This window comes from Lytechinus variegatus, chromosome 8 (genome assembly GCF_018143015.1).
Source record: "Lytechinus variegatus isolate NC3 chromosome 8, Lvar_3.0, whole genome shotgun sequence".
In the NCBI taxonomy this organism is placed as follows: Eukaryota; Metazoa; Echinodermata; class Echinoidea; order Temnopleuroida; family Toxopneustidae; genus Lytechinus; species Lytechinus variegatus.
In genome coordinates, this window is record NC_054747.1 from 30,219,956 (window position 1) to 30,234,548 (window position 14,593).

Sequence of the window (14,593 nt, forward strand, 5' to 3'; positions counted from 1 at the left end):
TCATTGATTTTTCAGCATTTCTTGATGAGAGACTGTGCAATCCTTCCTCTATCTTTATCACGGGGGACTTGAACATACACCTGGATAAGACTTCGTCTCCGCACACTCTTAAGTTTCTGGATCTCATCAGCAGCCATGGTCTCTCCCAGTTGGTCACATCCCCAACTCAAGACAAAGGTCATATTCTTGACGTTGTCCTCGTCCGGAACTCGGACAAGCTACCGATCTCCAAACCGAACATTATTCCAGGTATTTCAGACCACGCTGCTATCACCTGTATAATTCGCTCTTGTAGATCAAATCGTGTCAATAGAGCATATACCTCACGCAACATCAAAGATATCAATAGAAAGTCTTTTATAGAAGATGTCGCGAAAAGCAATATTATTTCCCCATCCTCCGTGTCTGAGAATATCGACTCGGCTACCAACCGCCACAACACCATCCTAACCTCACTTCTCGATATTCATGCCCCTGCCAAGACCCGCAAAGTGAGAGATCACCGAGATAGCCCCTGGTACAACAGCGAGATAACCGTTGAGAAACGCAAGCGTCGACAGCTCGAGCGACGATGGCGGTCAAACGGCAAGCTCTGCATAGACAGACAGATGTTCCAAGCGCAACGAGAGGTTGTGAATCATCTTGTTGAACGCGCCAAGAAATCCTACTATGTTGGGCTAATCAACATGTGTGGTAATGATACTAAGAAACTCTACTCCACCGCTAACCGTCTCCTCAATCGTAAACAGGACTCTCTACTCCCAAGGCACACCGATAGTCAAGAACTGGCCCAGAGATTCATCCACTTCTTCCACTCGAAGATACATAAAATTCAGAACAGCCTTACCCCAGATCTTACACCTGTCGATCCTGTCACATCAGCTTCCTTCGATACGATCCGGCCAACGACTCCTGACGAGATAAAGTCACTATTTCGCAGATTACCAGCCAAATCTTGCCATCTAGATCCCATCAATACTGTTCTCATCAAGGAATGCAGCTCTACATTCGCTAGTATTATTACCTATATTGTTAATCTAAGTATTGATCAGGCATGTGTACCTTCTGTCCTTAAAACGGCTCACATCCTTCCTATCCTGAAAAAACCCAATCTTGACCCCCAATCCTTGAGTAACTATCGTCCGATTTCTAATCTTCCATTCCTTTTCAAAATATTAGAGCGAGTAGTTTTTCACGATTATTAGACTATTGCATAGATAACAACCTCCTTGATCCCTTCCAATCTGCTTACCGCCCCCATCATAGTGTTGAAACCCTCCTCACAAATGTTACCAATCATGTTCTCCACGAGATGGATAAGGGAAAAGTGACTGGTATGATACTCCTTGATTTGTCAGCAGCATTCGACACCGTTAATCACACAGTCCTAATCAACACTCTCATATCTCTCGGTGTCAATGGTAAGGCACTTCAATGGTTTAAATCATACCTTACTTTTCACTCCCAGGCAGTAAGGATAAACGGTTGCCTTTCTTATTTTTTTACCATTTAAATGCGGAGTGCCGCAAGGCTCTGTGGGCGGTCCCACCATGTTCATGTTATATCTAACAGGTCTTAGGAATATTTTCCTTCAGCACTCACTCTCTTATCATATCTATGCTGACGATATTCAAATATATACGTCATTCAAACCCAATCAGAGCGATGCAGCTAGCGCTATCCACAATCTTGAGCGATGCGTTGACGATGTCCATATCTGGTTGAACTCACATTCACTTAAATTAAACCTTGCAAAATGTGAATTTATCATGTATGGATCCAAACCTCAATTAGAAAAGATTTCGATCAATTCAGTCACGCTCGCCGGGCATGTAGTGTCCTTATCTACTGCCTGCCGTAATCTAGGTATTTTTCTTGATTCCCAAATGACAATGTCCACACAGATTCAACGTATCTCTCAATCAGTTCGCTATCAGTTACGCAACCTAGGCTTCATCCGTAAATACCTCACCCGCAATGCCACAGAAAAAATCACCCATGCTCTAATATCATCTCGACTAGATTTCGGAAATGCCCTAATGTTTGGTTTACCTCAAAATGCTCTTGCAAAACTTCAAAAATTACAGAATGCTGCTGCGCGTATAGTGACCCTCACCAATAAGCACAGCCACATCACACCCGTTCTGAAATCGCTACACTAGCTACCTGTTGAACAACGCGTTATTTTTAAGATTCTTTTATTACTCTTTCACTGTACACATGGATCCGCTCCTCTCTATAACATCTCCTTGATACACCAATAGGCCCCTTCTAGATCTCTTCGTTCTCAAGAATCTGGTTTGATGGTTATCCCTAAAATCAAAACAAAGTGGGGGGGGGGGACGTACATTTGCCCATGCTGGGCCATCCGCATGGAATTCTCTTCCTCGGACCATTAAAGATAGTAGCTCTGTTGAAATGTTTAAGTCTAATCTTAAAACCTATGTTTAATTTGGCCTACAATTGATATTTATCCCTTCTATTTGTCTTCAGCACTTTTAATCTAAATACTTTTCCTTCTTTTTCACCTCTACTTTGCACTAGTGCGCCTAGAGCATTTGATATTCTTATGGATTTGGCGCCATACAAATCATATATATTATATGACTCATGGTTCTAAAAAGCGATACTACAGCTGTTGGACTGGGGAATCCCTCCAGCTCTACTTAACATTATCCCATTCCTTAAAATTCCTTTTACTACAAAACAAATAAGTTTAATACTGTCCAAGTGCATGCATATTGTATAATTACCAATTCATAAAAGAGCACAAGATGAAAAGAAAGGACTGTATTGCAAACTGCAGGTTAGATATTACTGAGCACTCCTGATTGAAAAACAACTTGACAGGTGCAATACGCCTGAAGAGAAGAAAATGTAGAATATTGGTAATCATATCCCCCCCCCCTAAGAAAAATATCAAATAGGGCTAAGGTAATGAAAAAATGAGGATCTGATTGAGTAGTACGCAGCAACATGTTCCAGTTATGTCCACATTTGTGTGTAACTGACGAACAGGTTCAGTATAAAACCCAACAAAGTGCCACTGACAATATATTACTGGACTGAGTAAAAATTATGGACTTACATTGGTTAGGCTATGTAGATTTTACTCGGACCTGGCTATCACCACGATGTGATCATAGTTTTAGAAGGGGTGCGATTATAATATATCAAGTACTGACGTCACCTCAGTGGAGATCTGTCTCGTACGGTACGGTAAACCGCAGCGTTATATTCACTGAGGTGTCGTCACGTGCGGCTTAATTAACAGCAGCGCGATTGGGTAATTTGATAGATTTATGCGTAGATTGCACAAATCACTCGTTTTGCTCTCTACAATGCCGTAGATGGATCAGAGCTGCAAGAAGCTTCGCGATTTAACCATAAATTCAATGCAGACTTTGATGGCACTCTACAAAGACTAAAAAGATATCGGCTGGGTGACTGCTTATCGGATCTCTCCGAAGCCATATCATCCCTAGGGGGAAATATAACTCCATCAGGGAAAAAGAAATGCTACATTTTACCATCGTGGTAGGCAATATCTGTATGACATCTGAGTGAAATACTTTAACCCTATCTAGGCCGGGGGCCTCGGAAGCCCCCCCCCCTCAACAAATCGCGCGATATTTTTTGACCGCGCCGCTCGCTGACTTTTTACTTTCAAGTCTTGCGCAATTTTTGAGACCAATTTTGCGTCACCCGGGTACGTGGTTCTGAAATTATGCAACATTATGTAAGTGCATGTCAGACCGAAAATTGCTCAAAAACGTGATTTCGTGTACAAAGTCAATGCAAATTGTGTTTTCAACCAAAATTTATAAATGTATGATTATTTTTAGTTTTGCTGGTCTAAATGTAATTATTTTATGATCACAGAAGCGTCCCCAACAAATTTCATTGAAAAAATAATGAAAAACAAAAGGTCAGCAAAACAAGGAAATACATAAGAAATTGCAAAAAAAATAATAATACATAAGATAATGATTTGATATCGCATTTCTTTTAATTTACACTTGCTAAGAACACCACAAACAGTTTCTATGCTAAAAATTAGTACATTTGGAGCTTTATTTAGGGAGTTAGAGGAAAAAGTATGAAGTCGCATACTAATTGCGCATAAATTAGCATAATCACTTAATAGTAATTCGCATGAAATAAATTACTGTACAATCTTGTAGATTATATATGTCCCAGACAACCCGTGTGCCAATTTTCGGCGCGATCGCGCGGTCGATGGCCGAGATCTTAAAGGGGGGGGGGGGGCCTGGGAGGCCCCCCCGGCCATATGAACTCCCAAAATACCCCGGCCAAGATAGGGTTAATTAATAAAGATGGTATAAAGTTAGACAAAATGCATAGGCCTGCACAATGCAAAACATGATGGATTTACAAGACGTTTCGCCATCTATCGGTTTGAGCGAACATGGCCTCCAATTTCAAACTTCGGGGTCCACATCGAGCGCAGACGCAGGCAGCGCACAATAGTGTGCTGTAGTGTGACTGTTTGTGCTTTAAAAATGAAAACCATATGGCAACAATTGACCTCCAAAATGGCCTAAATTTTGCAAAGAAATGTGAGCGCAAATTTCTCTCCCACCTCCTGGACCCAGTAAACAGCATATGCAAGCCGTGTTGACCAGTGCTGAATATAAATCGCCTGAATACATGCACATTAGGACTAGCATGTACAATACAGACGCAATTTTTCCCGTGAGGCATTGCGAATTTCTGCCAATCCGCTGCAACCGATAGATGGCGCAACGTATTGTGAATCGACCAAATTGTGACTGAAGTCTTATCACTTTATGTCACTGTCACGTGAAGAAAACCACCTCCCAATCGATCTATGGTCATGGTATGCCTGATGGTAATAAAGTTATAGGCCCGTATTCTGAAGTCAGGATTTACCTTAATACTACCTTAAAACAAATTAATAATTTTTTTTTAATAGAAAAACAAATCTGATACAAGTCCTTCTCAGTTGTGCTCTGTGTCGAACCTCGTACATTATTGTGTCTATCCTCTCCTCTATTTTCTCTTTCTCTCCTGTCCTTATCCGCCTTCCTATACCACTTATTTATTTAGGGCATCAATCACATTTTTTGCGAATTATATTCTTTCCAGGTCATTTCATATATTTTTTCTCCTTTTATACACATCATTAAATCCAGTTTGCTTGAGTCCACGATTGCATGTGTTTTATCTACGTTCAGCAGCACCCATCCATCCTATCAGGGCATTCTCCCCTTTTTCTTTTCTTTTTCGAGTATCATTTATCATTTATTTATTTTTTTCTCATTTGATTACATATATCTGTATTTGTACTTTGTTATTGGTTGTGTTATCTTTTTTTGAGGGGCCCACATTGTACAAGCATTGCTTTTTAGTGGGTCCCTCCATTTCCATCTTAATTTAATTTCTATTGAAAAATAGTATACTTACTTAAAACCTCCAATGTGTTGCCCAAATTGTGTTTTTTTCACAACATGTGTATTATTATTTTTGTTTCATTGCAACGGATACAAATACTTATGTTTATATATGGTACAGAGGCCGCGGAACAGTTTTCAAAGCCAAAAGTGGGGGGCTGACCATGCTAAAAATCACAATTATATGGTCATTTTTACGTTTTTGTACACGGTTCCGTGGCCCCTGTGGTATACAACTTGTTTTTGTTTGATGGAAGTGAAATAAATAAAATTTAATTGAATTGAATATATCTCATATACCCCTCCCAGGTAATATAACAAGCTTTGATTCAAAGCTTGTAATATTACCTGGGAGGGGCTATTGATAATAATAATAATAATAACAATAATGATACATAACATTTATTAGGCGCTTACTACTGGTGTTTCTAAGCGCTCTGTGTTCTGTTTATGCTTTGTACTTGGGTTTAAAGGGGGGGGGGGGGACAGGGGATAATGAACAGGTAATACAACTATTTGAATAATCAAAAATCAAAACTGGTGTGCACCTCCAATTGACCGACCCACAACTGTGAATCATCTATTAAACAGGTATGTTTTGAGTAGGGTTTTGAACTGATTCACAGACTTGGCATTATGAATGTAAGATGGTAGCTTATTCCAAAGAGAAGGGGCAATTGAAGAAAAAGCGCGATCACCATATTCTGTAGAGGTTCGAGGTCCAGGAGTTAACTGCATTGTAGACAATGAACGAAGAGGTCTTGAGGAGGTACTAGAACGTAAGGAAATGAAGATCTGTTAGATATTTTGGGGCTTGGCCATTGAGAATTTTGTAGGTGAGAAGGAGAACTGTATTAGGCCCCCTCCCTGATATCTCGGCCGTGGGTAGCCCGATTTCCTCGACATTTTGCACAAGGGTCAAGGATTACGTAATCTACAAAGTAGTATGCATAGGATGGCGATCATGGTGACAATTTTAAATTAATGAATTTATGTTGATTTATGCTACAAATCATAGGTTTCGGTATTTCTCACCAAATAAATCCTCTGGGATAGCAATATTGGTACAAATGTCTTTCACAACTCCCTCATCAATTCCTGGAGAAAAAAAAGGTTGTGGTAGATGCTTTTTAATGTATATTATTGTTTTTCACTTTTTCTCATGTATTTCTCTGTTTTTTGTCAATCGTTTACAGATGCCTATATATGTGTGTGTGTGCGTGTGTATGTTTATGAGAGTGTATGTATTTTTGGTAAATATCTACAGATTTAATGCCATGATACTTACTAGAAAGTATTTACGTATACACAGTCATATAGAAAAATTGCGAAATTTCAGTAACATGTGTTCGGTAAGAGTTATCTGACACCCGCATGGTAGGTCCAATCTCCATAAATTTTGTATCAAAATGTGCGGGAAGGATCTTTATACCAAAAAAGTCTTTACATTTCGTACGAAAATATTGAGACGCTAGGTAAGTACCGATAAAAATTCTACAGGGGGGGGGGCATTATACCCCCCCAGTGTTAGGGTTAAATGAGACCATGGTCTAACTCTGTGCTGTGTTTACTGTGCTCTTTTTTAACTCGTTAATAGTGAACTGAACCATATCTTATGCATCCTTCCGAAACAGTTAAGAATGATTTTAATAAAAAATGAGCTGGGACGTTGAAATTTTACAGTTAAGGATTTATGCAACTGTTGGATTTCCATAGTTAAACCATTACTTTAGACCAGAGTTTAAATCAAACCAAACTTCAGAATACGAGCCATGGCGTTTCTCGGTCTGGAGCCGGTTTCATCATTGTGATTGATTCATTGCAATGAATGAGGGGCCCGTTGCAGAAAGAGTTGCGTTTAAACGCAAGTCAAAAAATCAATCGCAAGTCAAAAATGTGCGCTGTTGATTGGTTGAAAATCAAGTAGCGCGTGATTTTTAGAGTTGCGTTTGATTGCAGCTGCTGCAACTCTTTCTGCAACGGGCCCCTGGGGCGGTCGAAGGGGATGAAATTATCAAGGTCCCTTTTTACGATTTATCCAATCAACTTCAATTCTATGGAAATCAATCATTGTCAGAATATTTTCTACTAGAAATTTGAACAATGACCTTTGTAAAAATAAGAAGCACAAGGAATTTAATTTTGAGGTGAAGTGACTATGATTAACATAAATAATAAAACAAGTTCATGAGTTTTATTGCAATTTAGGTTGTATGTCATAGGTCCATGCACCGTTCTTCATCGTTCTTCCCGCATCCGGGTTTTCGCTTTGGCTTTCCCGCCACAACGTTCCCTTGTCTTCAAAGGAACGGCCGCCATCAAAGGCCCTTTAATGCCACCGTTCTTTTGTTCGTCTTTCCTGCAAGTCTTAATTTCTGTCGAAAGGCCGAAGAATCTATTCTAAATAGCTCCCTCTACGACCAAAACAAATGTGTGCCTTCATCATGTTCATATCGACTGTCGGATCGAGAGTTCGGGTCACTGTTCTGAACTGTGGCTATCGGGTGCATTCATGAAGCCACGGTAGCTTAAAAAAAATCACGCATGTGTCAAAAATCGTTACTGATCTTTTGAATTTGCTGCAATAACCATGCAAACCTCTTTTCTTGCAATTGGAAGACAGTCAATTTATGTTTTAGGTGGGAAAATAAGATTCCACTTATTTTCGTTTCGTAGGCCCAGCCATTCGTAGAATTCACGTCGACTTGGAATATTAATTATTACTCGCATCTCAAACAGGTGTCGAGAACGCCCCCCCCCAAAAAAAAAACAGAAGGAAATAGAATGATAAAATAAATATGACCGGAACAGCTTAGCGCTATTAGGCATAGAAAGATAAAAGATTTACAAAGATTTATTAGAAATTGTTTCAAATAGTTTTTTCATATTTTTGACGGGCAACCATTTCCCCAGGATAACATATTGTCTCTTAATTTTCTTTATCTCCATGTTTTAAAGAAACGGGACCAAAAGGGATTGTGAAAAGAGGAAAAAGAAACTAAGAGGTCAAAGGGAGAGAAAAGGAAGGGGAAACAGAGAGAAATAAGAAAATAATATTTGGATGGAATAAGAGGAAGGGTGAAAAAATGGACGAAATACAGTTGAAAGATTGGAAAAAACTCGGAAATTTGAGAGGGGTTCTCCCGATTTCTGCCTCTGCATCGAAATCAATATTCATGAGAAAGCAGAGTTGTGTCCTCGCAGAAACCGTGATCAGGTGGGGGTGAAATTATTTTATGACTTGCGTCTTCGGAATGAGAGTACGCATGCGCGTGGACTGGATATTTACGAAATTGTGGTCGTCTATTTCGAAAATTGTATGCCATGAATGAATCAGCATCCTCAAACTTTCTGTACCCTTCTATCACTGGGGGATTTAGGGGGGGGGAAGCCGCCCTTGCCCCCTTCCATTATGAGAGGCACAATTAGAATTTGTAATGCAAAATGCAGCCAAAACAGAAGAGTGCCCCCCCCCCTAAAAGCGGAACCTTTTTCCCCCTGTCATGGATCCTCCCCTGACCTTTAGACATTATGTTGTATAGATCCGATTCTTGGTTGGATTTACATTTACAAAGGGCCCCCCCCCCCTATTGGCGGAGCAAAAAAAAGGGAAAGAAAGAAAAAAAAGAGAGTAGAAAAAAGAAGAGGAAAACATAAGAAGAGGAAGGCGAGTGAATAAGATGATGCGAAGACTTATTAAATAACTTTAATAATCATTACGCCACTGGGACAACCAATTCAAAGAAATAATTAAATATCAACCTTGGGCGGCCGATCGGGGAAAATATGGGTGAAAAAAATCACCCCCCCCCCCCTATTGGTGGAGGCTGGATCCGCCCCTGATTTAGATTTACATTTTATTCACCCTATCGATCCCCTCTCGGGGTATGAGAGTACAACATAAAAACAACATATAACAGACTAAAGTATAACTTCATTTAATTGGTTTAACGTATTAAACGTAATGTTCGGAATTGAAGATAAATACCAACTGTGGTAACGATCTGAAAATTTGTTCGATCAGAATCCAATGAAATTTACCAACGAAGTGTTTGTATAAATGAAAAATATTTGCCAAATAGCCCTGTGAAAGAAAGTCGTAAAAGTGCTGAGAAATGAGCGATATATAAGCACAGAATTCCATCAAATGTCAGGTATTTTTCGAGGCAATGTTATAATACACTGTCCACGTATGCTTTTCTGTTTTAGTGATCATCAGAATTATCGATATTGAGCGGCGATTTCATTATTCTACAAAGATAAGTGTATATTAATGTACTAGGTCTAGATTTATGATGAATATTTCGTATCGAAATCGTCATGTAATCATATTTGAAATTGCGCCTGATACGTTGTGCTGTACATGGTCTATATCCTCCCATAGTTATCGATATCGTCATCACCGCTGTTACTATCGCAATCATCTTCATTTCTCTATTATAAGTATTATCTTCGTTAACATTTCTATTATTTCATTATAATTTTATCATCATAAATCGATGGGGTGGGAGAAGGAGGAGGAGAAGAAGAATTACCAAGGAGAAGCAGACGTACATGTAGAATGGAGGAGCAGTAAAAAGGGATGAGATTAATAATGAGAGATGAGGAAGGATACGGAGAGGAAAAGGAAGATAGAGAGAAAAAAGGAGAGACGCAAGAAGAAAAGAAGAAGGACGAAGGAAAAGCAGTAGGAGACGTATAAGAAGGGCAGGTGGGCAGAAGAACAACAAGAAGAGAGGAGACGTAGAAAAAAGGGGAGGAAGGAAAAGAAAGAAGCTGCAGGAAAGGATGGGTGGAGAAAAAAGAATAATGAAAGACGACAAAGGATATGAAGAAGAAAAAAAGATTAAAAAAAGGAGGAGTAAGAAGAGTAGATGAAGAAGGGAGTGAAGGATGAGAACAAGAAGAATGATAAGGTGGAAAAGAAGAATAACGACGAGGAAGAAACAGAAGAAATAGAAGAGGGGTGAATTTGTTCTAAAGTAAAATCAGTGTGAGTAGAATTAAATTAATGTTTTTATTTATATTGCACTTGCAGTGATTACATCATTACAAAACTAGGATGCCATTATGTTCAATAATTTAAGCTTCAAAATTCGGTAATTCACGGGTGAAGATAAATTATGGGGCCGTAAGCTGCAGGGAGATATGTAGAGTGATATTAGCATTAGGTCAGTGCTCTAAAATAGATGGAATGTGATTATTTATTATTAATATTAGTTAGTACACTTACTGGCCTAAAAGCAAAAGCAAATAGGGCCATGATATAAGCTTCTCCATCAAGAGAATTGAACATTATTGACCTTTCAGGATTGCTTGGCATTGATACTCATCGAACTGTTCTTAGTCATTGCCCTGGCCTATCATGAAAAAGCAAGATCAGTCACCCGTATAGTAGAGAATCATTGACAATAGCATGCTCAGCGGGTTCGCCACAGAAAACAATGGGAGAGCTAGAAGCTTACAGTCTTGAATTCCCCATATCCGCTGCCGTGATTATTGTCGTAATTTCAATAGATAAACCTACTTCAAAAGACCGTTGGCCCGCCCGATGGGGAATCTTTTGTAATAATGTAGTGTATTAAAGTATGTGTATGCAGTAACTACCGCCCCGACTTCTGTTGTGCTATTTAAAAGATTTCTTTCACCATCATCGAGTAGCGATTTAGCGTGTAAAATCGCATAAATTATCTCACAAAACGGATCTAATGTTCATGATTACCAAAATCACCATAATCATTACCATTATCTTTCATTTTTTTAATAATAATAATAATAATAATAGCGGCATATTTACCCAGGGTAGCCACTACAGTTCCGAAAACTGTTCTCCCAGAGGGCCCTGCTATTATTACCCCGGCTTTAGCACGGCTACCTTGATCGGGCGCTCGAGCATTTAAATATATAATATTGACAGATTTCGCGCTCTGATTAGGCTTATTAGATTAGTGAATTAATTTATTGATAAATTGTCCCTTTTTCAGAATGGAATATCAAAAAGTTTCATCTCGCGATTTGATAAGAAGAGAAATAGGAAGACAGTCATAATTTTCACATGATGGAATATTGTTCTTAGAATATCCCGGCCCTATGTCAAAACTCAAAGTAATAATAATGAATCATATATGTTCCTTTTTAACTGTGATCCATATCCACTCACAATTCTACAAATCTCAAATTTTCCTCGCGCTCGCTTCGCTTGCTTAGTTATGTATTTACCTTTTTCATGATTACAAAGATTGCTTAGAACTTCTATTCTTCAGGTAGAAAAGTAAAAATTTTCAGCTCACGTTTCGCGCTCGCATTATTTGATTGTTGAAATATGTAACGTTTTCATTTACAGATAATTAAAAGTAGCCGTTAACCATTAACAGATTCTTTTTTATCAGAACGATCAATGCGTACTAAATTAATTCATCTCGTTTAGGATCACAAGCATTGCCAGAATGCTATTTTAGGACAAAATACATGAAATAAAAAAATAAAAATTAGCGCGCGCTTCGTGCTCGCACTATTTAGATTAGGCTTGTGAGATGATTTTACATATATTTTTACATTTGATTTAAAAGAATAAAGCTTAAAAGTGACACTATTTGGTTTACATATTATAAAGCGCCTTCTCATATTACAATTTACCTTAAACGTAAGTATTTTATTTTCAAACGAAATCTATGAAAAGGGTGCAGTTAGGCTTTCATTTTGATTCCAAATAGTCTCATAATTGGGATTAGTTGCAAACACGGTTTTCGAATAAAAGGCACATCGGGAACATCAAAGAATCAAGACAGTCACCCGCGCTGACAAAGTGATAATCTCCCCTTGACATACCCCTACCAATCAAGAGGTCATCTTCCTATTGAAATCCGCAACCCGTCAGACCACCTCTATGTTCAAGAAAATACGTTAATCTCCCCAATCAAGAATGGGGTAATTTAAATTTACCTTGTCAATGGGGTAAGCCGTTAAATACAGCTTGCAATGCGCTGGCCCATGTCATTTTCAACGTCCGGCTTTCGGGGAATTAAAATGAGCATCAAATGGGTAGTTTTCTTGTTCTCGTTTTGTCCCCATACTAGAACCTTGATTTTGTTTCTTTTCGTAATGTGCATTTTGATATGGTTTCCATTATATTAACATTTCGACATTTAATGTAGTTTAATGCTTGCCTTTATAAAGAGCAATATTACATTAAACCTATTTGGCGAAGCAGATTATAACATAACGTTCGACTGATATTTTATCAACACATTTTTGATTAACCATGTAACTTCCCTCTTTATAGGTCTACTCTTAATGTGAACATTTGAGTTATATTTATTGCCTACCAACTCTCTGTTTACCAGGCTAAAGTGAAGGTCCTCATTTGTGTATGAACGACATGTTCTCATTAAAATACATGTTGTGAGTTTCAAATAAAGGGGGCACACTTGTGTAAAAAAATGGCATATTTACATTTACAAATTTGATAAAGGCTCTCAAAGGGGGGGGGGAGGGGCACACGGACCGGATGATCCCCCCCCCCCGGGATTCACTACATAACTGTACCCTCTGATGTGCAGAATATAGACCCCCGTATAGACCCACTGACTTTTTTTAGTAGAGGTCACAAAATAGACCACAATACTTTTGAGAGCCCAACTATTGTTCAAAATAAATACGGCGCTTATTGGATTGTATTGTGTTACTCCGGCAGGATCCTCACCAGCATGCACTCCATTCTTGTTGATCTAGTATGCTAAATACCTCGGTCACATTTGTTCTAAGGCGAGTCGAAAACAGTCATTTTAACAGTTTTTGGACCTGCTAAATATAGGTTTTAATAAAATGAACAAATCGGCTGTTTTCGACTCGCTGTATGGCCGCCGTAGAGCAAATGTGACCGAGGTATTACCATTTTCTGTACGTTAATTTATTTTTTTGGTGCATATTTAAATATGCAAGCTATACAGAATGCAGCTATACGATTAACAGGTGAAGTACAAAGTTGGAAGGGAAACTAGGCCAAAGAGGCTTTCGTATTACTAACTTTACGTCGGTAAATTATGTTTACCTTAGACACTGGGAATCTAATTTGCAATAATTTGACATACACACATTGCAGATTAATTTAAATATTTGATAGGAAGAAGAAATCAACGGCAATATACACGTATTGTTCAAGTCAAACGTGAAGGTTAAAAAAGAATAGGTATAGAAAACTTTTAGAAAAATTCAAAGGAAGAAATAAAGTTGGATGAAAAAAGGAACCATCAGAATTAAGTTGACAAAATTGAATATTATAAGTAGAACAGGAAAATTGAAAGAAATTTGAAAGTCCCCTCCCCCCAGCGGACTGGTTTGAAGGGGTGGGGTCACCATGCATAAAATCATGGTACTTGTTGAGGCCTCAGCCCCAGACCCCCTTCGGTTATGTGGCTCCAGGATGGTAATCAAGAACACTAGGTCACAGAGCACTCTAGATCACAGGGGAAATTTATATAAGAGAATAAAGACGGATCCCAGGTAAAAAGATTTTATAGATTTTCCTGTCCAATATCATGTCGGAGTCACTTAAATGTGTTAACTTGCATTTTCATTCACGCGATATTTTTCATCGGTCATTAAAGTGAAGAATGTGATTAATAGAAGACGCTATAATTCCTTTATAAACACTCAACTCTATTCATGGTCAAGACTACCTCAACTTTGATAATTTCAATATTCATTTTTAAGTGTTTTTGATTTCGTTCGAAGGTAAAGATGTTTGTAATTGTCTTAAAAAGTAACGAAAGTACTTCTTGTTCTGAATTTCGGGCAATGAAATTCAAGAATTGTACATTTAAGCTACAATGACCGATATGACAGCTTGAGCATCCAATTTATTTTTTAAAGTTCAAATAAATGATATTTTATTCGTTTGTTTTGCACGGCATCTGTATTATGTGTGAATATATAAGTTTCTAGAATTCAAATGTTTAAACAAATGCAGTGGCGTACCTAGGATTTTCCACAAGGGGGGGGGGGCAAATCGCCCCAAAAGAGTCCTCAAAAAAGGACATTTCACAGAAAAAAACAAATTGACAAGAGGGCTAAATTAAACATAGATCTATGTTAAGCTCAAATTTGAATTTCAACGCTGCCCTTAGTTTTCAGCCTTTTTTTCACCAAAAAACGTTTGC